We start from the raw sequence: 27151 nt of genomic DNA, 5'->3' as shown, positions 1-27151 counted from the left end.
GCGTTCAGCTGGTGGTATTGAATAAATGGCAAAAGATCTACTCATTGAATTAACACATGCCGTGTGTTTCTTTGAAATAAAGTGTGCAGTTTGTTTCACGAACTAAATGAATAAAGTTTGTTTCATTGACTGAATGATTTGTCTCTACTCATTGGAATAGCATGTTCAGTGTGTTTCAGTGAATGAATGATTGCCGGCTGATTCATTGAATGAATGAATGCTGTTGGATTCATTAAATAAATAAATTACGTTTGCTTCATTGAAACTATGAAAACCGTTTGAGCAATTGTTTCAATGATTGAAGATGGATTTATTGACTACATGAATGCAGTTAGTTTGATTGAATGAAAGTATTAATTTCAAGGTTTTGTATAAATGCGAGAAGCTCTTCCCGTTACATTAAAACGTGCAGTTAGTTTCATTGAATGTTTGAGTTAAGCTTGACACTATGAATGAATGAGAGAGCTCTCCTCTTTGAATTAACAAGTGCAGTCATTTTCATTGAATGAATGCATGCAGTTTGTTTCTTTGAATGAATCCGTTTAGCATGTGGCAATGAATGAATGACAAAATCTCCAATCATTGAATTAAAACATGCAGTGTGTTTCATTGAATGTAAGAGTGCCGTTTGATTCACTAAATAAAGGAGTTAATCAGTATTGTTCGTTAACTAAATGAGTAAAGTTTGTTTCATTGACTGAATGAATTATCTCTACTCATTGGAATAGCACGACCAGTGTGTTTCATTGAATGAATGATTGCCGGCTCATTCATTGCATGAATGAATGCTGTTGGATTCATTAAATAAATAAATTACGTTTGCTTCATTGAATCTATGAAAACCGTTTGTTTCACTGAATCAATCATTGAAGTTGGATTTATTGACTATATGAATGCAGTTAGTTTGATTGAATGAAAGCGTAAAGTTCGAGGTTTTGTATAAATTAGAGAAGCTCTTCTCGTTACATTCTAACGTGCAGTTTGTTCATTGAATGAATCTGTTAAGTTTAACACTATGAATGAAGGAGAGACGCTCTACTCTTTGAATTAACAAGTGCAGTTTCTTTCATTGAATGAATGCGTTTAGCATGTGGCGATGAATGAATGGCAAAAGATCTAGTCATTGAATTAACACAAGCAGTGAGTATCGTTGATTCACTAAATAAAAGAGTTAATTTATTTCGTTGAATCAATGAATACCGTTTGATGCATTGAATCAATTATTTGACTTTAATACAACGATGCAGTTTGTAAACTGTTAATTTAGAAACATTTAGTATACGACAGAATGTTTACTCGTCTAATTACAAATGCAGATTGTTCCATTGAATGAATGAATTATGTTTGAAACTTTAAATGATTGAGAGAAGTTCTACACATTGAATGAACATGTGCAGTTTGTTGCAGTGAATGAATGCGTTCAGCTGGTGGTATTGAATAAATGGCAAAAGATCTACTCATTGAATTAACACATGCCGTGTGTTTCTTTGAAATAAAGTGTGCAGTTTGTTTCACGAACTAAATGAATAAAATTTGTTTCATTGACTGAATGATTTGTCTCTACTCATTGGAATAGCTTGTTCAGTGTGTTTCAGTGAATGAATGATTGCCGGCTGATTCATTGAATGGATGAATGCTGTTGGATTCATTAAATAAATAAATTACGTTTGCTTCATTGAAACTATGAAAACCGTTTGAGCAATTGTTTCAATGATTGAAGATGGATTTATTGACTACATGAATGCAGTTAGTTTGATTGAATGAAAGTATTAATTTCAAGGTTTTGTATAAATGCGAGAAGCTCTTCCCGTTACATTAAAACGTGCAGTTAGTTTCATTGAATGTTTGAGTTAAGCTTGACACTATGAATGAATGAGAGAGCTCTCCTCTTTGAATTAACAAGTGCAGTCATTTTCATTGAATGAATGCATGCAGTTTGTTTCTTTGAATGAATCCGTTTAGCATGTGGCAATGAATGAATGACAAAATCTCCAATCATTGAATTAAAACATGCAGTGTGTTTCATTGAATGTAAGAGTGCCGTTTGATTCACTAAATAAAGGAGTTAATCAGTATTGTTCGTTAACTAAATGAGTAAAGTTTGTTTCATTGACTGAATGAATTATCTCTACTCATTGGAATAGCACGTCCAGTGTCTTTCATTGAATGAATGATTGCCGGCTCATTCATTGCATGAATGAATGCTGTTGGATTCATTAAATAAATAAATTACGTTTGCTTCATTGAATCTATGAAAACCGTTTGTTTCACTGAATCAATCATTGAAGTTGGATTTATTGACTATATGAATGCAGTTAGTTTGATTGAATGAAAGCGTAAAGTTCGAGGTTTTGTATAAATTAGAGAAGCTCTTCTCGTTACATTCTAACGTGCAGTTTGTTCATTGAATGAATCTGTTAAGTTTAACACTATGAATGAAGGAGAGACGCTCTACTCTTTGAATTAACAAGTGCAGTTTCTTTCATTGAATGAATGCGTTTAGCATGTGGCGATGAATGAATGGCAAAAGATCTAGTCATTGAATTAACACAAGCAGTGAGTATCGTTGATTCACTAAATAAAAGAGTTAATTTATTTCGTTGAATCAATGAATACCGTTTGATGCATTGAATCAATTATTTGACTTTAATACAACGATGCAGTTTGTAAACTGTTAATTTAGAAACATTTAGTATACGACAGAATGTTTACTCGTCTAATTACAAATGCAGATTGTTCCATTGAATGAATGAATTATGTTTGAAACTTTAAATGATTGAGAGAAGTTCTACACATTGAATGAACATGTGCAGTTTGTTGCAGTGAATGAATGCGTTCAGCTGGTGGTATTGAATAAATGGCAAAAGATCTACTCATTGAATTAACACATGCCGTGTGTTTCTTTGAAATAAAGTGTGCAGTTTGTTTCACGAACTAAATGAATAAAGTTTGTTTCATTGACTGAATGATTTGTCTCTACTCATTGGAATAGCATGTTCAGTGTGTTTCAGTGAATGAATGATTGCCGGCTGATTCATTGAATGAATGAATGCTGTTGGATTCATTAAATAAATAAATTACGTTTGCTTCATTGAAACTATGAAAACCGTTTGAGCAATTGTTTCAATGATTGAAGATGGATTTATTGACTACATGAATGCAGTTAGTTTGATTGAATGAAAGTATTAATTTCAAGGTTTTGTATAAATGCGAGAAGCTCTTCCCGTTACATTAAAACGTGCAGTTAGTTTCATTGAATGTTTGAGTTAAGCTTGACACTATGAATGAATGAGAGAGCTCTCCTCTTTGAATTAACAAGTGCAGTCATTTTCATTGAATGAATGCATGCAGTTTGTTTCTTTGAATGAATCCGTTTAGCATGTGGCAATGAATGAATGACAAAATCTCCAATCATTGAATTAAAACATGCAGTGTGTTTCATTGAATGTAAGAGTGCCGTTTGATTCACTAAATAAAGGAGTTAATCAGTATTGTTCGTTAACTAAATGAGTAAAGTTTGTTTCATTGACTGAATGAATTATCTCTACTCATTGGAATAGCACGACCAGTGTGTTTCATTGAATGAATGATTGCCGGCTCATTCATTGCATGAATGAATGCTGTTGGATTCATTAAATAAATAAATTACGTTTGCTTCATTGAATCTATGAAAACCGTTTGTTTCACTGAATCAATCATTGAAGTTGGATTTATTGACTATATGAATGCAGTTAGTTTGATTGAATGAAAGCGTAAAGTTCGAGGTTTTGTATAAATTAGAGAAGCTCTTCTCGTTACATTCTAACGTGCAGTTTGTTCATTGAATGAATCTGTTAAGTTTAACACTATGAATGAAGGAGAGACGCTCTACTCTTTGAATTAACAAGTGCAGTTTCTTTCATTGAATGAATGCGTTTAGCATGTGGCGATGAATGAATGGCAAAAGATCTAGTCATTGAATTAACACAAGCAGTGAGTATCGTTGATTCACTAAATAAAAGAGTTAATTTATTTCGTTGAATCAATGAATACCGTTTGATGCATTGAATCAATTATTTGACTTTAATACAACGATGCAGTTTGTAAACTGTTAAGTTAGAAACATATTGTATACGACAGAATGTTTACTCGTCTAATTACAAATGCAGATTGTTCCATTGAATGAATGAATTATGTTTGAAACTTTAAATGATTGAGAGAAGTTCTACACATTGAATGAACATGTGCAGTTTGTTGCAGTGAATGAATGCGTTCAGCTGGTGGTATTGAATAAATGGCAAAAGATCTACTCATTGAATTAACACATGCCGTGTGTTTCTTTGAAATAAAGTGTGCAGTTTGTTTCACGAACTAAATGAATAAAATTTGTTTCATTGACTGAATGATTTGTCTCTACTCATTGGAATAGCTTGTTCAGTGTGTTTCAGTGAATGAATGATTGCCGGCTGATTCATTGAATGGATGAATGCTGTTGGATTCATTAAATAAATAAATTACGTTTGCTTCATTGAAACTATGAAAACCGTTTGAGCAATTGTTTCAATGATTGAAGATGGATTTATTGACTACATGAATGCAGTTAGTTTGATTGAATGAAAGTATTAATTTCAAGGTTTTGTATAAATGCGAGAAGCTCTTCCCGTTACATTAAAACGTGCAGTTAGTTTCATTGAATGTTTGAGTTAAGCTTGACACTATGAATGAATGAGAGAGCTCTCCTCTTTGAATTAACAAGTGCAGTCATTTTCATTGAATGAATGCATGCAGTTTGTTTCTTTGAATGAATCCGTTTAGCATGTGGCAATGAATGAATGACAAAATCTCCAATCATTGAATTAAAACATGCAGTGTGTTTCATTGAATGTAAGAGTGCCGTTTGATTCACTAAATAAAGGAGTTAATCAGTATTGTTCGTTAACTAAATGAGTAAAGTTTGTTTCATTGACTGAATGAATTATCTCTACTCATTGGAATAGCACGTCCAGTGTGTTTCATTGAATGAATGATTGCCGGCTCATTCATTGCATGAATGAATGCTGTTGGATTCATTAAATAAATAAATTACGTTTGCTTCATTGAATCTATGAAAACCGTTTGTTTCACTGAATCAATCATTGAAGTTGGATTTATTGACTATATGAATGCAGTTAGTTTGATTGAACGAAAGCGTAAAGTTCGAGGTTTTGTATAAATTAGAGAAGCTCTTCTCGTTACATTCTAACGTGCAGTTTGTTCATTGAATGAATCTGTTAAGTTTAACACTATGAATGAAGGAGAGACGCTCTACTCTTTGAATTAACAAGTGCAGTTTCTTTCATTGAATGAATGCGTTTAGCATGTGGCGATGAATGAATGGCAAAAGATCTAGTCATTGAATTAACACAAGCAGTGAGTATCGTTGATTCACTAAATAAAAGAGTTAATTTATTTCGTTGAATCAATGAATACCGTTTGATGCATTGAATCAATTATTTGACTTTAATACAACGATGCAGTTTGTAAACTGTTAATTTAGAAACATTTAGTATACGACAGAATGTTTACTCGTCTAATTACAAATGCAGATTGTTCCATTGAATGAATGAATTATGTTTGAAACTTTAAATGATTGAGAGAAGTTGTACACATTGAATGAACATGTGCAGTTTGTTGCAGTGAATGAATGCGTTCAGCTGGTGGTATTGAATAAATGGCAAAAGATCTACTCATTGAATTAACACATGCCGTGTGTTTCTTTGAAATAAAGTGTGCAGTTTGTTTCACGAACTAAATGAATAAAGTTTGTTTCATTGACTGAATGATTTGTCTCTACTCATTGGAATAGCATGTTCAGTGTGTTTCAGTGAATGAATGATTGCCGGCTGATTCATTGAATGAATGAATGCTGTTGGATTCATTAAATAAATAAATTACGTTTGCTTCATTGAAACTATGAAAACCGTTTGAGCAATTGTTTCAATGATTGAAGATGGATTTATTGACTACATGAATGCAGTTAGTTTGATTGAATGAAAGTATTAATTTCAAGGTTTTGTATAAATGCGAGAAGCTCTTCCCGTTACATTAAAACGTGCAGTTAGTTTCATTGAATGTTTGAGTTAAGCTTGACACTATGAATGAATGAGAGAGCTCTCCTCTTTGAATTAACAAGTGCAGTCATTTTCATTGAATGAATGCATGCAGTTTGTTTCTTTGAATGAATCCGTTTAGCATGTGGCAATGAATGAATGACAAAATCTCCAATCATTGAATTAAAACATGCAGTGTGTTTCATTGAATGTAAGAGTGCCGTTTGATTCACTAAATAAAGGAGTTAATCAGTATTGTTCGTTAACTAAATGAGTAAAGTTTGTTTCATTGACTGAATGAATTATCTCTACTCATTGGAATAGCACGACCAGTGTGTTTCATTGAATGAATGATTGCCAGCTCATTCATTGCATGAATGAATGCTGTTGGATTCATTAAATAAATAAATTACGTTTGCTTCATTGAATCTATGAAAACCGTTTGTTTCACTGAATCAATCATTGAAGTTGGATTTATTGACTATATGAATGCAGTTAGTTTGATTGAATGAAAGCGTAAAGTTCGAGGTTTTGTATAAATTAGAGAAGCTCTTCTCGTTACATTCTAACGTGCAGTTTGTTCATTGAATGAATCTGTTAAGTTTAACACTATGAATGAAGGAGAGACGCTCTACTCTTTGAATTAACAAGTGCAGTTTCTTTCATTGAATGAATGCGTTTAGCATGTGGCGATGAATGAATGGCAAAAGATCTAGTCATTGAATTAACACAAGCAGTGAGTATCGTTGATTCACTAAATAAAAGAGTTAATTTATTTCGTTGAATCAATGAATACCGTTTGATGCATTGAATCAATTATTTGACTTTAATACAACGATGCAGTTTGTCAACTGTTAATTTAGAAACATTTAGTATACGACAGAATGTTTACTCGTCTAATTACAAATGCAGATTGTTCCATTGAATGAATGAATTATGTTTGAAACTTTAAATGATTGAGAGAAGTTCTACACATTGAATGAACATGTGCAGTTTGTTGCAGTGAATGAATGCGTTCAGCTGGTGGTATTGAATAAATGGCAAAAGATCTACTCATTGAATTAATACATGCCGTGTGTTTCTTTGAAACAAAGTGTGCAGTTTGTTTCACGAACTAAATGAATAAAGTTTGTTTCATTGACTGAATGATTTGTCTCTACTCATTGGAATAGCATGTTCAGTGTGTTTCAGTGAATGAATGATTGCCGGCTGATTCATTGAATGAATGAATGCTGTTGGATTCATTAAATAAATAAATTACGTTTGCTTCATTGAAACTATGAAAACCGTTTGAGCAATTGTTTCAATGATTGAAGATGGATTTATTGACTACATGAATGCAGTTAGTTTGATTGAATGAAAGTATTAATTTCAAGGTTTTGTATAAATGCGAGAAGCTCTTCCCGTTACATTAAAACGTGCAGTTAGTTTCATTGAATGTTTGAGTTAAGCTTGACACTATGAATGAATGAGAGAGCTCTCCTCTTTGAATTAACAAGTGCAGTCATTTTCATTGAATGAATGCATGCAGTTTGTTTCTTTGAATGAATCCGTTTAGCATGTGGCAATGAATGAATGACAAAATCTCCAATCATTGAATTAAAACATGCAGTGTGTTTCATTGAATGTAAGAGTGCCGTTTGATTCACTAAATAAAGGAGTTAATCAGTATTGTTCGTTAACTAAATGAGTAAAGTTTGTTTCATTGACTGAATGAATTATCTCTACTCATTGGAATAGCACGACCAGTGTGTTTCATTGAATGAATGATTGCCGGCTCATTCATTGCATGAATGAATGCTGTTGGATTCATTAAATAAATAAATTACGTTTGCTTCATTGAATCTATGAAAACCGTTTGTTTCACTGAATCAATCATTGAAGTTGGATTTATTGACTATATGAATGCAGTTAGTTTGATTGAATGAAAGCGTAAAGTTCGAGGTTTTGTATAAATTAGAGAAGCTCTTCTCGTTACATTCTAACGTGCAGTTTGTTCATTGAATGAATCTGTTAAGTTTAACACTATGAATGAAGGAGAGACGCTCTACTCTTTGAATTAACAAGTGCAGTTTCTTTCATTGAATGAATGCGTTTAGCATGTGGCGATGAATGAATGGCAAAAGATCTAGTCATTGAATTAACACAAGCAGTGAGTATCGTTGATTCACTAAATAAAAGAGTTAATTTATTTCGTTGAATCAATGAATACCGTTTGATGCATTGAATCAATTATTTGACTTTAATACAACGATGCAGTTTGTCAACTGTTAATTTAGAAACATTTAGTATACGACAGAATGTTTACTCGTCTAATTACAAATGCAGATTGTTCCATTGAATGAATGAATTATGTTTGAAACTTTAAATGATTGTGAGAAGTTCCACACATTGAATGAACATGTGCAGTTTGTTGCAGTGAATGAATGCGTTCAGCTGGTGGTATTGAATAAATGGCAAAAGATCTACTCATTGAATTAACACATGCCGTGTGTTTCTTTGAAATAAAGTGTGCAGTTTGTTTCACGAACTAAATGAATAAAGTTTGTTTCATTGACTGAATGATTTGTCTCTACTCATTGGAATAGCATGTTCAGTGTGTTTCAGTGAATGAATGATTGCCGGCTGATTCATTGAATGAATGAATGCTGTTGGATTCATTAAATAAATAAATTACGTTTGCTTCATTGAAACTATGAAAACCGTTTGAGCAATTGTTTCAATGATTGAAGATGGATTTATTGACTACATGAATGCAGTTAGTTTGATTGAATGAAAGTATTAATTTCAAGGTTTTGTATAATTGCGAGAAGCTCTTCCCGTTACATTAAAACGTACAGTTAGTTTCATTGAATGTTTGAGTTAAGCTTGACACTATGAATGAATGAGAGAGCTCTCCTCTTTGAATTAACAAGTGCAGTCATTTTCATTGAATGAATGCATGCAGTTTGTTTCTTTGAATGAATCCGGTTAGCATGTGGCAATGAATGAATGACAAAATCTCCAATCATTGAATTAAAACATGCAGTGTGTTTCATTGAATGTAAGAGTGCCGTTTGATTCACTAAATAAAGGAGTTAATCAGTATTGTTCGTTAACTAAATGAGTAAAGTTTGTTTCATTGACTGAATGAATTATCTCTACTCATTGGAATAGCACGACTAGTGTGTTTCATTGAATGAATGATTGCCGGCTCATTCATTGCATGAATGAATGCTGTTGGATACATTAAATAAATAAATTACGTTTGCTTCATTGAATCTATGAAAACCGTTTGTTTCACTGAATCAATCATTGAAGTTGGATTTATTGACTATATGAATGCAGTTAGTTTGATTGAATGAAAGCGTAAAGTTCGAGGTTTTGTATAAATTAGAGAAGCTCTTCTCGTTACATTCTAACGTGCAGTTTGTTCATTGAATGAATCTGTTAAGTTTAACACTATGAATGAAGGAGAGACGCTCTACTCTTTGAATTAACAAGTGCAGTTTCTTTCATTGAATGAATGCGTTTAGCATGTGGCGATGAATGAATGGCAAAAGATCTAGTCATTGAATTAACACAAGCAGTGAGTATCGTTGATTCACTAAATAAAAGAGTTAATTTATTTCGTTGAATCAATGAATACCGTTTGATGCATTGAATCAATTATTTGACTTTAATACAACGATGCAGTTTGTCAACTGTTAATTTAGAAACATTTAGTATACGACAGAATGTTTACTCGTCTAATTACAAATGCAGATTGTTCCATTGAATGAATGAATTATGTTTGAAACTTTAAATGATTGAGAGAAGTTCTACACATTGAATGAACATGTGCAGTTTGTTGCAGTGAATGAATGCGTTCAGCTGGTGGTATTAAATAAATGGCAAAAGATCTACTCATTGAATTAACACATGCCGTGTGTTTCTTTGAAATAAAGTGTGCAGTTTGTTTCACGAACTAAATGAATAAAGTTTGTTTCATTGACTGAATGATTTGTCTCTACTCATTGGAATAGCTTGTTCAGTGTGTTTCAGTGAATGAATGATTGCCGGCTGATTCATTGAATGAATGAATGCTGTTGGATTCATTAAATAAATAAATTACGTTTGCTTCATTGAAACTATGAAAACCGTTTGAGCAATTGTTTCAATGATTGAAGATGGATTTATTGACTACATGAATGCAGTTAGTTTGATTGAATGAAAGTATTAATTTCAAGGTTTTGTATAATTGCGAGAAGCTCTTCCCGTAACATTAAAACGTACAGTTAGTTTCATTGAATGTTTGAGTTAAGCTTGACACTATGAATGAATGAGAGAGCTCTCCTCTTTGAATTAACAAGTGCAGTCATTTTCATTGAATGAATGCATGCAGTTTGTTTCTTTGAATGAATCCGGTTAGCATGTGGCAATGAATGAATGACAAAATCTCCAATCATTGAATTAAAACATGCAGTGTGTTTCATTGAATGTAAGAGTGCCGTTTGATTCACTAAATAAAGGAGTTAATCAGTATTGTTCGTTAACTAAATGAGTAAAGTTTGTTTCATTGACTGAATGAATTATCTCTACTCATTGGAATAGCACGACCAGTGTGTTTCATTGAAGGAATGATTGCCGGCTCATTCATTGCATGAATGAATGCTGTTGGATTCATTAAATAAATAAATTACGTTTGCTTCATTGAATCTATGAAAACCGTTTGTTTCACTGAATCAATCATTGAAGTTGGATTTATTGACTATATGAATGCAGTTAGTTTGATTGAATGAAAGCGTAAAGTTCGAGGTTTTGTATAAATTAGAGAAGCTCTTTTCGTTACATTCTAACGTGCAGTTTGTTCATTGAATGAATCTGTTAAGTTTAACACTATGAATGAAGGAGAGACGCTCTACTCTTTGAATTAACAAGTGCAGTTTCTTTCATTGAATGAATGCGTTTAGCATGTGGCGATGAATGAATGGCAAAAGATCTAGTCATTGAATTAACACAAGCAGTGAGTATCGTTGATTCACTAAATAAAAGAGTTAATTTATTTCGTTGAATCAATGAATACCGTTTGATGCATTGAATCAATTATTTGACTTTTATACAACGATGCAGTTTGTCAACTGTTAATTTAGAAACATTTAGTATACGACAGAATGTTTACTCGTCTAATTACAAATGCAGATTGTTCCATTGAATGAATGAATTATGTTTGAAACTTTAAATGATTGAGAGAAGTTGTACACATTGAATGAACATGTGCAGTTTGTTGCAGTGAATGAATGCGTTCAGCTGGTGGTATTGAATAAATGGCAAAAGATCTACTCATTGAATTAACACATGCCGTGTGTTTCTTTGAAATAAAGTGTGCAGTTTGTTTCACGAACTAAATGAATAAAGTTTGTTTCATTGACTGAATGATTTGTCTCTACTCATTGGAATAGCATGTTCAGTGTGTTTCAGTGAATGAATGATTGCCGGCTGATTCATTGAATGAATGAATGCTGTTGGATTCATTAAATAAATAAATTACGTTTGCTTCATTGAAACTATGAAAACCGTTTGAGCAATTGTTTCAATGATTGAAGATGGATTTATTTACTACATGAATGCAGTTAGTTTGATTGAATGAAAGTATTAATTTCAAGGTTTTGTATAAATGCGAGAAGCTCTTCCCGTTACATTAAAACGTGCAGTTAGTTTCATTGAATGTTTGAGTTAAGCTTGACACTATGAATGAATGAGAGAGCTCTCCTCTTTGAATTAACAAGTGCAGTCATTTTCATTGAATGAATGCATGCAGTTTGTTTCTTTGAATGAATCCGTTTAGCATGTGGCAATGAATGAATGACAAAATCTCCAATCATTGAATTAAAACATGCAGTGTGTTTCATTGAATGTAAGAGTGCCGTTTGATTCACTAAATAAAGGAGTTAATCAGTATTGTTCGTTAACTAAATGAGTAAAGTTTGTTTCATTGACTGAATGAATTATCTCTACTCATTGGAATAGCACGACCAGTGTGTTTCATTGAATGAATGATTGCCGGCTCATTCATTGCATGAATGAATGCTGTTGGATTCATTAAATAAATAAATTACGTTTGCTTCATTGAATCTATGAAAACCGTTTGTTTCACTGAATCAATCATTGAAGTTGGATTTATTGACTATATGAATGCAGTTAGTTTGATTGAATGAAAGCGTAAAGTTCGAGGTTTTGTATAAATTAGAGAAGCTCTTCTCGTTACATTCTAACGTGCAGTTTGTTCATTGAATGAATCTGTTAAGTTTAACACTATGAATGAAGGAGAGACGCTCTACTCTTTGAATTAACAAGTGCAGTTTCTTTCATTGAATGAATGCGTTTAGCATGTGGCGATGAATGAATGGCAAAAGATCTAGTCATTGAATTAACACAAGCAGTGAGTATCGTTGATTCACTAAATAAAAGAGTTAATTTATTTCGTTGAATCAATGAATACCGTTTGATGCATTGAATCAATTATTTGACTTTAATACAACGATGCAGTTTGTAAACTGTTAATTTAGAAACATTTAGTATACAACAGAATGTTTACTCGTCTAATTACAAATGCAGATTGTTCCATTGAATGAATGAATTATGTTTGAAACTTTAAATGATTGAGAGAAGTTCTACACTTTGAATGAACATGTGCAGTTTGTTGCAGTGAATGAATGCGTTCAGCTGGTGGTATTGAATAAATGGCAAAAGATCTACTCATTGAATTAACACATGCCGTGTGTTTCTTTGAAATAAAGTGTGCAGTTTGTTTCACGAACTAAATGAATAAAGTTTGTTTCATTGACTGAATGATTTGTCTCTACTCATTGGAATAGCATGTTCAGTGTGTTTCAGTGAATGAATGATTGCCGGCTGATTCATTGAATGAATGAATGCTGTTGGATTCATTAAATAAATAAATTACGTTTGCTTCATTGAAACTATGAAAACCGTTTGAGCAATTGTTTCAATGATTGAAGATGGATTTATTTACTACATGAATGCAGTTAGTTTGATTGAATGAAAGTATTAATTTCAAGGTTTTGTATAAATGCGAGAAGCTCTTCCCGTTACATTAAAACGTGCAGTTAGTTTCATTGAATGTTTGAGTTAAGCTTGACACTATGAATGAATGAGAGAGCTCTCCTCTTTGAATTAACAAGTGCAGTCATTTTCATTGAATGAATGCATGCAGTTTGTTTCTTTGAATGAATCCGTTTAGCATGTGGCAATGAATGAATGACAAAATCTCCAATCATTGAATTAAAACATGCAGTGTGTTTCATTGAATGTAAGAGTGCCGTTTGATTCACTAAATAAAGGAGTTAATCAGTATTGTTCGTTAACTAAATGAGTAAAGTTTGTTTCATTGACTGAATGAATTATCTCTACTCATTGGAATAGCACGACCAGTGTGTTTCATTGAATGAATGATTGCCGGCTCATTCATTGCATGAATGAATGCTGTTGGATTCATTAAATAAATAAATTACGTTTGCTTCATTGAATCTATGAAAACCGTTTGTTTCACTGAATCAATCATTGAAGTTGGATTTATTGACTATATGAATGCAGTTAGTTTGATTGAATGAAAGCGTAAAGTTCGAGGTTTTGTATAAATTAGAGAAGCTCTTCTCGTTACATTCTAACGTGCAGTTTGTTCATTGAATGAATCTGTTAAGTTTAACACTATGAATGAAGGAGAGACGCTCTACTCTTTGAATTAACAAGTGCAGTTTCTTTCATTGAATGAATGCGTTTAGCATGTGGCGATGAATGAATGGCAAAAGATCTAGTCATTGAATTAACACAAGCAGTGAGTATCGTTGATTCACTAAATAAAAGAGTTAATTTATTTCGTTGAATCAATGAATACCGTTTGATGCATTGAATCAATTATTTGACTTTAATACAACGATGCAGTTTGTAAACTGTTAATTTAGAAACATTTAGTATACGACAGAATGTTTACTCGTCTAATTACAAATGCAGATTGTTCCATTGAATGAATGAATTATGTTTGAAACTTTAAATGATTGAGAGAAGTTCTACACATTGAATGAACATGTGCAGTTTGTTGCAGTGAATGAATGCGTTCAGCTGGTGGTATTGAATAAATGGCAAAAGATCTACTCATTGAATTAACACATGCCGTGTGTTTCTTTGAAATAAAGTGTGCAGTTTGTTTCACGAACTAAATGAATAAAGTTTGTTTCATTGACTGAATGATTTGTCTCTACTCATTGGAATAGCTTGTTCAGTGTGTTTCAGTGAATGAATGATTGCCGGCTGATTCATTGAATGGATGAATGCTGTTGGATTCATTAAATAAATAAATTACGTTTGCTTCATTGAAACTATGAAAACCGTTTGAGCAATTGTTTCAATGATTGAAGATGGATTTATTGACTACATGAATGCAGTTAGTTTGATTGAATGAAAGTATTAATTTCAAGGTTTTGTATAAATGCGAGAAGCTCTTCCCGTTACATTAAAACGTACAGTTAGTTTCATTGAATGTTTGAGTTAAGCTTGACACTATGAATGAATGAGAGAGCTCTCCTCTTTGAATTAACAAGTGCAGTCATTTTCATTGAATGAATGCATGCAGTTTGTTTCTTTGAATGAATCCGTTTAGCATGTGGCAATGAATGAATGACAAAATCTCCAATCATTGAATTAAAACATGCAGTGTGTTTCATTGAATGTAAGAGTGCCGTTTGATTCACTAAATAAAGGAGTTAATCAGTATTGTTCGTTAACTAAATGAGTAAAGTTTGTTTCATTGACTGAATGAATTATCTCTACTCATTGGAATAGCACGTCCAGTGTGTTTCATTGAATGAATGATTGCCGGCTCATTCATTGCATGAATGAATGCTGTTGGATTCATTAAATAAATAAATTACGTTTGCTTCATTGAATCTATGAAAACCGTTTGTTTCACTGAATCAATCATTGAAGTTGGATTTATTGACTATATGAATGCAGTTAGTTTGATTGAATGAAAGCGTAAAGTTCGAGGTTTTGTATAAATTAGAGAAGCTCTTCTCGTTACATTCTAACGTGCAGTTTGTTCATTGAATGAATCTGTTAAGTTTAACACTATGAATGAAGGAGAGACGCTCTACTCTTTGAATTAACAAGTGCAGTTTCTTTCATTGAATGAATGCGTTTAGCATGTGGCGATGAATGAATGGCAAAAGATCTAGTCATTGAATTAACACAAGCAGTGAGTATCGTTGATTCACTAAATAAAAGAGTTAATTTATTTCGTTGAATCAATGAATACCGTTTGATGCATTGAATCAATTATTTGACTTTAATACAACGATGCAGTTTGTCAACTGTTAATTTAGAAACATTTAGTATACGACAGAATGTTTACTCGTCTAATTACAAATGCAGATTGTTCCATTGAATGAATGAATTATGTTTGAAACTTTAAATGATTGAGAGAAGTTCTACACATTGAATGAACATGTGCAGTTTGTTGCAGTGAATGAATGCGTTCAGCTGGTGGTATTGAATAAATGGCAAAAGATCTACTCATTGAATTAACACATGCCGTGTGTTTCTTTGAAATAAAGTGTGCAGTTTGTTTCACGAACTAAATGAATAAAGTTTGTTTCATTGACTGAATGATTTGTCTCTACTCATTGGAATAGCTTGTTCAGTGTGTTTCAGTGAATGAATGATTGCCGGCTGATTCATTGAATGAATGAATGCTGTTGGATTCATTAAATAAATAAATTACGTTTGCTTCATTGAAACTATGAAAACCGTTTGAGCAATTGTTTCAATGATTGAAGATGGATTTATTGACTACATGAATGCAGTTAGTTTGATTGAATGAAAGTATTAATTTCAAGGTTTTGTATAATTGCGAGAAGCTCTTCCCGTAACATTAAAACGTACAGTTAGTTTCATTGAATGTTTGAGTTAAGCTTGACACTATGAATGAATGAGAGAGCTCTCCTCTTTGAATTAACAAGTGCAGTCATTTTCATTGAATGAATGCATGCAGTTTGTTTCTTTGAATGAATCCGGTTAGCATGTGGCAATGAATGAATGACAAAATCTCCAATCATTGAATTAAAACATGCAGTGTGTTTCATTGAATGTAAGAGTGCCGTTTGATTCACTAAATAAAGGAGTTAATCAGTATTGTTCGTTAACTAAATGAGTAAAGTTTGTTTCATTGACTGAATGAATTATCTCTACTCATTGGAATAGCACGACCAGTGTGTTTCATTGAAGGAATGATTGCCGGCTCATTCATTGCATGAATGAATGCTGTTGGATTCATTAAATAAATAAATTACGTTTGCTTCATTGAATCTATGAAAACCGTTTGTTTCACTGAATCAATCATTGAAGTTGGATTTATTGACTATATGAATGCAGTTAGTTTGATTGAATGAAAGCGTAAAGTTCGAGGTTTTGTATAAATTAGAGAAGCTCTTTTCGTTACATTCTAACGTGCAGTTTGTTCATTGAATGAATCTGTTAAGTTTAACACTATGAATGAAGGAGAGACGCTCTACTCTTTGAATTAACAAGTGCAGTTTCTTTCATTGAATGAATGCGTTTAGCATGTGGCGATGAATGAATGGCAAAAGATCTAGTCATTGAATTAACACAAGCAGTGAGTATCGTTGATTCACTAAATAAAAGAGTTAATTTATTTCGTTGAATCAATGAATACCGTTTGATGCATTGAATCAATTATTTGACTTTTATACAACGATGCAGTTTGTCAACTGTTAATTTAGAAACATTTAGTATACGACAGAATGTTTACTCGTCTAATTACAAATGCAGATTGTTCCATTGAATGAATGAATTATGTTTGAAACTTTAAATGATTGAGAGAAGTTGTACACATTGAATGAACATGTGCAGTTTGTTGCAGTGAATGAATGCGTTCAGCTGGTGGTATTGAATAAATGGCAAAAGATCTACTCATTGAATTAACACATGCCGTGTGTTTCTTTGAAATAAAGTGTGCAGTTTGTTTCACGAACTAAATGAATAAAGTTTGTTTCATTGACTGAATGATTTGTCTCTACTCATTGGAATAGCATGTTCAGTGTGTTTCAGTGAATGAATGATTGCCGGCTGATTCATTGAATGAATGAATGCTGTTGGATTCATTAAATAAATAAATTACGTTTGCTTCATTGAAACTATGAAAACCGTTTGAGCAATTGTTTCAATGATTGAAGATGGATTTATTTACTACATGAATGCAGTTAGTTTGATTGAATGAAAGTATTAATTTCAAGGTTTTGTATAAATGCGAGAAGCTCTTCCCGTTACATTAAAACGTGCAGTTAGTTTCATTGAATGTTTGAGTTAAGCTTGACACTATGAATGAATGAGAGAGCTCTCCTCTTTGAATTAACAAGTGCAGTCATTTTCATTGAATGAATGCATGCAGTTTGTTTCTTTGAATGAATCCGTTTAGCATGTGGCAATGAATGAATGACAAAATCTCCAATCATTGAATTAAAACATGCAGTGTGTTTCATTGAATGTAAGAGTGCCGTTTGATTCACTAAATAAAGGAGTTAATCAGTATTGTTCGTTAACTAAATGAGTAAAGTTTGTTTCATTGACTGAATGAATTATCTCTACTCATTGGAATAGCACGACCAGTGTGTTTCATTGAATGAATGATTGCCGGCTCATTCATTGCATGAATGAATGCTGTTGGATTCATTAAATAAATAAATTACGTTTGCTTCATTGAATCTATGAAAACCGTTTGTTTCACTGAATCAATCATTGAAGTTGGATTTATTGACTATATGAATGCAGTTAGTTTGATTGAATGAAAGCGTAAAGTTCGAGGTTTTGTATAAATTAGAGAAGCTCTTCTCGTTACATTCTAACGTGCAGTTTGTTCATTGAATGAATCTGTTAAGTTTAACACTATGAATGAAGGAGAGACGCTCTACTCTTTGAATTAACAAGTGCAGTTTCTTTCATTGAATGAATGCGTTTAGCATGTGGCGATGAATGAATGGCAAAAGATCTAGTCATTGAATTAACACAAGCAGTGAGTATCGTTGATTCACTAAATAAAAGAGTTAATTTATTTCGTTGAATCAATGAATACCGTTTGATGCATTGAATCAATTATTTGACTTTAATACAACGATGCAGTTTGTAAACTGTTAATTTAGAAACATTTAGTATACAACAGAATGTTTACTCGTCTAATTACAAATGCAGATTGTTCCATTGAATGAATGAATTATGTTTGAAACTTTAAATGATTGAGAGAAGTTCTACACTTTGAATGAACATGTGCAGTTTGTTGCAGTGAATGAATGCGTTCAGCTGGTGGTATTGAATAAATGGCAAAAGATCTACTCATTGAATTAACACATGCCGTGTGTTTCTTTGAAATAAAGTGTGCAGTTTGTTTCACGAACTAAATGAATAAAGTTTGTTTCATTGACTGAATGATTTGTCTCTACTCATTGGAATAGCATGTTCAGTGTGTTTCAGTGAATGAATGATTGCCGGCTGATTCATTGAATGAATGAATGCTGTTGGATTCATTAAATAAATAAATTACGTTTGCTTCATTGAAACTATGAAAACCGTTTGAGCAATTGTTTCAATGATTGAAGATGGATTTATTGACTACATGAATGCAGTTAGTTTGATTGAATGAAAGTATTAATTTCAAGGTTTTGTATAAATGCGAGAAGCTCTTCCCGTTACATTAAAACGTGCAGTTAGTTTCATTGAATGTTTGAGTTAAGCTTGACACTATGAATGAATGAGAGAGCTCTCCTCTTTGAATTAACAAGTGCAGTCATTTTCATTGAATGAATGCATGCAGTTTGTTTCTTTGAATGAATCCGTTTAGCATGTGGCAATGAATGAATGACAAAATCTCCAATCATTGAATTAAAACATGCAGTGTGTTTCATTGAATGTAAGAGTGCCGTTTGATTCACTAAATAAAGGAGTTAATCAGTATTGTTCGTTAACTAAATGAGTAAAGTTTGTTTCATTGACTGAATGAATTATCTCTACTCATTGGAATAGCACGTCCAGTGTGTTTCATTGAATGAATGATTGCCGGCTCATTCATTGCATGAATGAATGCTGTTGGATTCATTAAATAAATAAATTACGTTTGCTTCATTGAATCTATGAAAACCGTTTGTTTCACTGAATCAATCATTGAAGTTGGATTTATTGACTATATGAATGCAGTTAGTTTGATTGAATGAAAGCGTAAAGTTCGAGGTTTTGTATAAATTAGAGAAGCTCTTCTCGTTACATTCTAACGTGCAGTTTGTTCATTGAATGAATCTGTTAAGTTTAACACTATGAATGAAGGAGAGACGCTCTACTCTTTGAATTAACAAGTGCAGTTTCTTTCATTGAATGAATGCGTTTAGCATGTAGCGATGAATGAATGGCAAAAGATCTAGTCATTGAATTAACACAAGCAGTGAGTATCGTTGATTCACTAAATAAAAGAGTTAATTTATTTCGTTGAATCAATGAATACCGTTTGATGCATTGAATCAATTATTTGACTTTAATACAACGATGCAGTTTGTAAACTGTTAATTTAGAAACATTTAGTATACGACAGAATGTTTACTCGTCTAATTACAAATGCAGATTGTTCCATTGAATGAATGAATTATGTTTGAAACTTTAAATGATTGAGAGAAGTTCTACACATTGAATGAACATGTGCAGTTTGTTGCAGTGAATGAATGCGTTCAGCTGGTGGTATTGAATAAATGGCAAAAGATCTACTCATTGAATTAACACATGCCGTGTGTTTCTTTGAAATAAAGTGTGCAGTTTGTTTCACGAACTAAATGAATAAAGTTTGTTTCATTGACTGAATGATTTGTCTCTACTCATTGGAATAGCATGTTCAGTGTGTTTCAGTGAATGAATGATTGCCGGCTGATTCATTGAATGAATGAATGCTGTTGGATTCATTAAATAAATAAATTACGTTTGCTTCATTGAAACTATGAAAACCGTTTGAGCAATTGTTTCAATGATTGAAGATGGATTTATTGACTACATGAATGCAGTTAGTTTGATTGAATGAAAGTATTAATTTCAAGGTTTTGTATAAATGCGAGAAGCTCTTCCCATTACATTAAAACGTGCAGTTAGTTTCATTGAATGTTTGAGTTAAGCTTGACACTATGAATGAATGAGAGAGCTCTCCTCTTTGAATTAACAAGTGCAGTCATTTTCATTGAATGAATGCATGCAGTTTGTTTCTTTGAATGAATCCGTTTAGCATGTGGCAATGAATGAATGACAAAATCTCCAATCATTGAATTAAAACATGCAGTGTGTTTCATTGAATGTAAGAGTGCCGTTTGATTCACTAAATAAAGGAGTTAATCAGTATTGTTCGTTAACTAAATGAGTAAAGTTTGTTTCATTGACTGAATGAATTATCTCTACTCATTGGAATAGCACGACCAGTGTGTTTCATTGAATGAATGATTTCCGGCTCATTCATTGCATGAATGAATGCTGTTGGATTCATTAAATAAATAAATTACGTTTGCTTCATTGAATCTATGAAAACCGTTTGTTTCACTGAATCAATCATTGAAGTTGGATTTATTGACTATATGAATGCAGTTAGTTTGATTGAATGAAAGCGTAAAGTTCGAGGTTTTGTATAAATTAGAGAAGCTCTTCTCGTTACATTCTAACGTGCAGTTTGTTCATTGAATGAATCTGTTAAGTTTAACACTATGAATGAAGGAGAGACGCTCTACTCTTTGAATTAACAAGTGCAGTTTCTTTCATTGAATGAATGCGTTTAGCATGTGGCGGTGAATGAATGGCAAAAGATCTAGTCATTGAATTAACACAAGCAGTGAGTATCGTTGATTCACTAAATAAAAGAGTTAATTTATTTCGTTGAATCAATGAATACCGTTTGATGCATTGAATCAATTATTTGACTTTAATACAACGATGCAGTTTGTAAACTGTTAATTTAGAAACATTTAGTATACGACAGAATGTTTACTCGTCTAATTACAAATGCAGATTGTTCCATTGAATGAATGAATTATGTTTGAAACTTTAAATGATTGAGAGAAGTTCTACACATTGAATGAACATGTGCAGTTTGTTGCAGTGAATGAATGCGTTCAGCTGGTGGTATTGAATAAATGGCAAAAGATCTACTCATTGAATTAACACATGCCGTGTGTTTCTTTGAAATAAAGTGTGCAGTTTGTTTCACGAACTAAATGAATAAAGTTTGTTTCATTGACTGAATGATTTGTCTCTACTCATTGGAATAGCATGTTCAGTGTGTTTCAGTGAATGAATGATTGCCGGCTGATTCATTGAATGGATGAATGCTGTTGGATTCATTAAATAAATAAATTACGCTTGCTTCATTGAAACTATGAAAACCGTTTGATCAATTGTTTCAATGATTGAAGATGGATTTATTGACTACATGAATGCAGTTAGTTTGATTGAATGAAAGTATTAATTTCAAGGTTTTGTATAAATGCGAGAAGCTCTTCCCGTTACATTAAAACGTGCAGTTAGTTTCATTGAATGTTTGAGTTAAACTTGACACTATGAATGAATGAGAGAGCTCTCCTCTTTGAATTAACAAGTGCAGTCATTTTCATTGAATGAATGCATGCAGTTTGTTTCTTTGAATGAATCCGGTTAGCATGTGGCAATGAATGAATGACAAAATCTCCAATCATTGAATTAAAACATGCAGTGTGTTTCATTGAATGTAAGAGTGCCGTTTGATTCACTAAATAAAGGAGTTAATCAGTATTGTTCGTTAACTAAATGAGTAAAGTTTGTTTCATTGACTGAATGAATTATCTCTACTCATTGGAATAGCACGACCAGTGTGTTTCATTGAATGAATGATTGCCGGCTCATTCATTGCATGAATGAATGCTGTTGGATTCATTAAATAAATAAATTACGTTTGCTTCATTGAATCTATGAAAACCGTTTGTTTCACTGAATCAATCATTGAAGTTGGATTTATTGACTATATGAATGCAGTTAGTTTGATTGAATGAAAGCGTAAAGTTCGAGGTTTTGTATAAATTAGAGAAGCTCTTCTCGTTACATTCTAACGTGCAGTTTGTTCATTGAATGAATCTGTTAAGTTTAACACTATGAATGAAGGAGAGACGCTCTACTCTTTGAATTAACAAGTGCAGTTTCTTTCATTGAATGAATGCGTTTAGCATGTGGCGATGAATGAATGGCAAAAGATCTAGTCATTGAATTAACACAAGCAGTGAGTATCGTTGATTCACTAAATAAAAGAGTTAATTTATTTCGTTGAATCAATGAATACCGTTTGATGCATTGAATCAATTATTTGACTTTAATACAACGATGCAGTTTGTCAACTGTTAATTTAGAAACATTTAGTATACGACAGAATGTTTACTCGTCTAATTACAAATGCAGATTGTTCCATTGAATGAATGAATTATGTTTGAAACTTTAAATGATTGAGAGAAGTTCTACACATTGAATGAACATGTGCAGTTTGTTGCAGTGAATGAATGCGTTCAGCTGGTGGTATTGAATAAATGGCAAAAGATCTACTCATTGAATTAACACATGCCGTGTGTTTCTTTGAAATAAAGTGTGCAGTTTGTTTCACGAACTAAATGAATAAAGTTTGTTTCATTGACTGAATGATTTGTCTCTACTCATTGGAATAGCATGTTCAGTGTGTTTCAGTGAATGAATGATTGCCGGCTGATTCATTGAATGAATGAATGCTGTTGGATTCATTAAATAAATAAATTACGTTTGCTTCATTGAAACTATGAAAACCGTTTGAGCAATTGTTTCAATGATTGAAGATGGATTTATTGACTACATGAATGCAGTTAGTTTGATTGAATGAAAGTATTAATTTCAAGGTTTTGTATAAATGCGAGAAGCTCTTCCCGTTACATTAAAACGTGCAGTTAGTTTCATTGAATGTTTGAGTTAAGCTTGACACTATGAATGAATGAGAGAGCTCTCCTCTTTGAATTAACAAGTGCAGTCATTTTCATTGAATGAATGCATGCAGTTTGTTTCTTTGAATGAATCCGTTTAGCATGTGGCAATGAATGAATGACAAAATCTCCAATCATTGAATTAAAACATGCAGTGTGTTTCATTGAATGTAAGAGTGCCGTTTGATTCACTAAATAAAGGAGTTAATCAGTATTGTTCGTTAACTAAATGAGTAAAGTTTGTTTCATTGACTGAATGAATTATCTCTACTCATTGGAATAGCACGACCAGTGTGTTTCATTGAATGAATGATTGCCGGCTCATTCATTGCATGAATGAATGCTGTTGGATTCATTAAATAAATAAATTACGTTTGCTTCATTGAATCTATGAAAACCGTTTGTTTCACTGAATCAATCATTGAAGTTGGATTTATTGACTATATGAATGCAGTTAGTTTGATTGAATGAAAGCGTAAAGTTCGAGGTTTTGTATAAATTAGAGAAGCTCTTCTCGTTACATTCTAACGTGCAGTTTGTTCATTGAATGAATCTGTTAAGTTTAACACTATGAATGAAGGAGAGACGCTCTACTCTTTGAATTAACAAGTGCAGTTTCTTTCATTGAATGAATGCGTTTAGCATGTGGCGATGAATGAATGGCAAAAGATCTAGTCATTGAATTAACACAAGCAGTGAGTATCGTTGATTCACTAAATAAAAGAGTTAATTTATTTCGTTGAATCAATGAATACCGTTTGATGCATTGAATCAATTATTTGACTTTAATACAACGATGCAGTTTGTCAACTGTTAATTTAGAAACATTTAGTATACGACAGAATGTTTACTCGTCTAATTACAAATGCAGATTGTTCCATTGAATGAATGAATTATGTTTGAAACTTTAAATGATTGAGAGAAGTTCTACACATTGAATGAACATGTGCAGTTTGTTGCAGTGAATGAATGCGTTCAGCTGGTGGTATTGAATAAATGGCAAAAGATCTACTCATTGAATTAACACATGCCGTGTGTTTCTTTGAAATAAAGTGTGCAGTTTGTTTCACGAACGAAATGAATAAAGTTTGTTTCATTGACTGAATGATTTGTCTCTACTCATTGGAATAGCATGTTCAGTGTGTTTCAGTGAATGAATGATTGCCGGCTGATTCATTGAATGAATGAATGCTGTTGGATTCATTAAATAAATAAATTACGTTTGCTTCATTGAAACTATGAAAACCGTTTGAGCAATTGTTTCAATGATTGAAGATGGATTTATTGACTACATGAATGTAGTTAGTTTGATTGAATGAAAGTATTAATTTCAAGGTTTTGTATAAATGCGAGAAGCTCTTCCCGTTACATTAAAACGTGCAGTTAGTTTCATTGAATGTTTGAGTTAAGCTTGACACTATGAATGAATGAGAGAGCTCTCCTCTTTGAATTAACAAGTGCAGTCATTTTCATTGAATGAATGCATGCAGTTTGTTTCTTTGAATGAATCCGTTTAGCATGTGGCAATGAATGAATGACAAAATCTCCAATCATTGAATTAAAACATGCAGTGTGTTTCATTGAATGTAAGAGTGCCGTTTGATTCACTAAATAAAGGAGTTAATCAGTATTGTTCGTTAACTAAATGAGTAAAGTTTGTTTCATTGACTGAATGAATTATCTCTACTCATTGGAATAGCACGACCAGTGTGTTTCATTGAATGAATGATTGCCGGCTCATTCATTGCATGAATGAATGCTGTTGGATTCATTAAATAAATAAATTACGTTTGCTTCATTGAATCTATGAAAACCGTTTGTTTCACTGAATCAATCATTGAAGTTGGATTTATTGACTATATGAATGCAGTTAGTTTGATTGAATGAAAGCGTAAAGTTCGAGGTTTTGTATAAATTAGAGAAGCTCTTCTCGTTACATTCTAACGTGCAGTTTGTTCATTGAATGAATCTAAGTTTAACACTATGAATGAAGGAGAGACGCTCTACTCTTTGAATTAACAAGTGCAGTTTCTTTCATTGAATGAATGCGTTTCGCATGTGGCGATGAATGAATGGCAAAAGATCTAGTCATTGAATTAACACAAGCAGTGAGTATCGTTGATTCACTAAATAAAAGAGTTAATTTATTTCGTTGAATCAATGAATACCGTTTGATGCATTGAATCAATTATTTGACTTTAATACAACGATGCAGTTTGTAAACTGTTAATTTAGAAACATTTAGTATACGACAGAATGTTTACTCGTCTAATTACAAATGCAGATTGTTCCATTGAATGAATGAATTATGTTTGAAACTTTAAATGATTGTGAGAAGTTCTACACATTGAATGAACGTTAATCAGTATTGTTCGTTAACTAAATGAGTAAAGTTTGTTTCATTCACTGAATGAATTGTCTCTACTCATTGGAAGAGCACGACCAGTGTGTTTCATTGAATGAATGCTTGCCGGCTCATTCATTGCATGAATGAATGCTGTTGGATTCATTAAATAAATAAATTACGTTTGCTTCATTGAATCTATGAAAACCGTTTGTTTCACTGAATCAATCATTGAAGTTGGATTTATTGACTATATGAATGCAGTTAGTTTGATTGAATGAAAGCGTAAAGTTCGAGGTTTTGTATAAATTAGAGAAGCTCTTCTCGTTACATTCTAACGTGCAGTTTGTTCATTGAATGAATCTGTTAAGTTTAACACTATGAATGAAGGAGAGACGCTCTACTCTTTGAATTAACAAGTGCAGTTTCTTTCATTGAATGAATGCGTTTAGCATGTGGCGATGAATGAATGGCAAAAGATCTAGTCATTGAATTAACACAAGCAGTGAGTATCGTTGATTCACTAAATAAAAGAGTTAATTTATTTCGTTGAATCAATGAATACCGTTTGATGCATTGAATCAATTATTTGACTTTAATACAACGATGCAGTTTGTCAACTGTTAATTTAGAAACATTTAGTATACGACAGAATGTTTACTCGTCTAATTACAAATGCAGATTGTTCCATTGAATGAATGAATTATGTTTGAAACTTTAAATGATTGAGAGAAGTTCTACACATTGAATGAACATGTGCAGTTTGTTGCAGTGAATGAATGCGTTCAGCTGGTGGTATTGAATAAATGGCAAAAGATCTACTCATTGAATTAACACATGCCGTGTGTTTCTTTGAAATAAAGTGTGCAGTTTGTTTCACGAACTAAATGAATAAAGTTTGTTTCATTGACCGAATGATTTGTCTCTACTCATTGGAATAGCATGTTCAGTGTGTTTCAGTGAATGAATGATTGCCGGCTGATTCATTGAATGAATGAATGCTGTTGGATTCATTAAATAAATAAATTACGTTTGCTTCATTGAAACTATGAAAACCGTTTGAGCAATTGTTTCAATGATTGAAGATGGATGTATTGACTAATGAATGCAGTTAGTTTGATTGAATGAAAGTATTAATTTCAAGGTTTTGTATAAATGCGAGAAGCTCTTCCCGTTACATTAAAACGTGCAGTTAGTTTCATTGAATGTTTGAGTTAAGCTTGACACTATGAATGAATGAGAGAGCTCTCCTCTTTGAATTAACAGGTGCAGTCATTTTCATTGAATGAATGCATGCAGTTTGTTTCTTTGAATGAATCTGGTTAGCATGTGGCAATGAATGAATGACAAAATCTCCAATCATTGAATTAAAACATGCAGTGTGTTTCATTGAATGTAAGAGTGCCGTTTGATTCACTAAATAAAGGAGTTAATCAGTATTGTTCGTTAACTAAATGAGTAAAGTTTGTTTCATTGACTGAATGAATTATCTCTACTCATTGGAATAGCACGACCAGTGTGTTTCATTGAATGAATGATTGCCGGCTCATTCATTGCATGAATGAATGCTGTTGGATTCATTAAATAAATAAATTACGTTTGCTTCATTGAATCTATGAAAACCGTTTGTTTCACTGAATCAATCATTGAAGTTGGATTTATTGACTATATGAATGCAGTTAGTTTGATTGAATGAAAGCGTAAAG

Source organism: Chiloscyllium plagiosum, unplaced genomic scaffold, assembly GCF_037043375.1.
Source record: "Chiloscyllium plagiosum isolate Xiang-an unplaced genomic scaffold, Cpla_swu_hap1 HiC_scaffold_18, whole genome shotgun sequence".
Taxonomy (NCBI): Eukaryota; Metazoa; Chordata; class Chondrichthyes; order Orectolobiformes; family Hemiscylliidae; genus Chiloscyllium; species Chiloscyllium plagiosum.
This window is presented reverse-complemented; position numbering follows the sequence as displayed.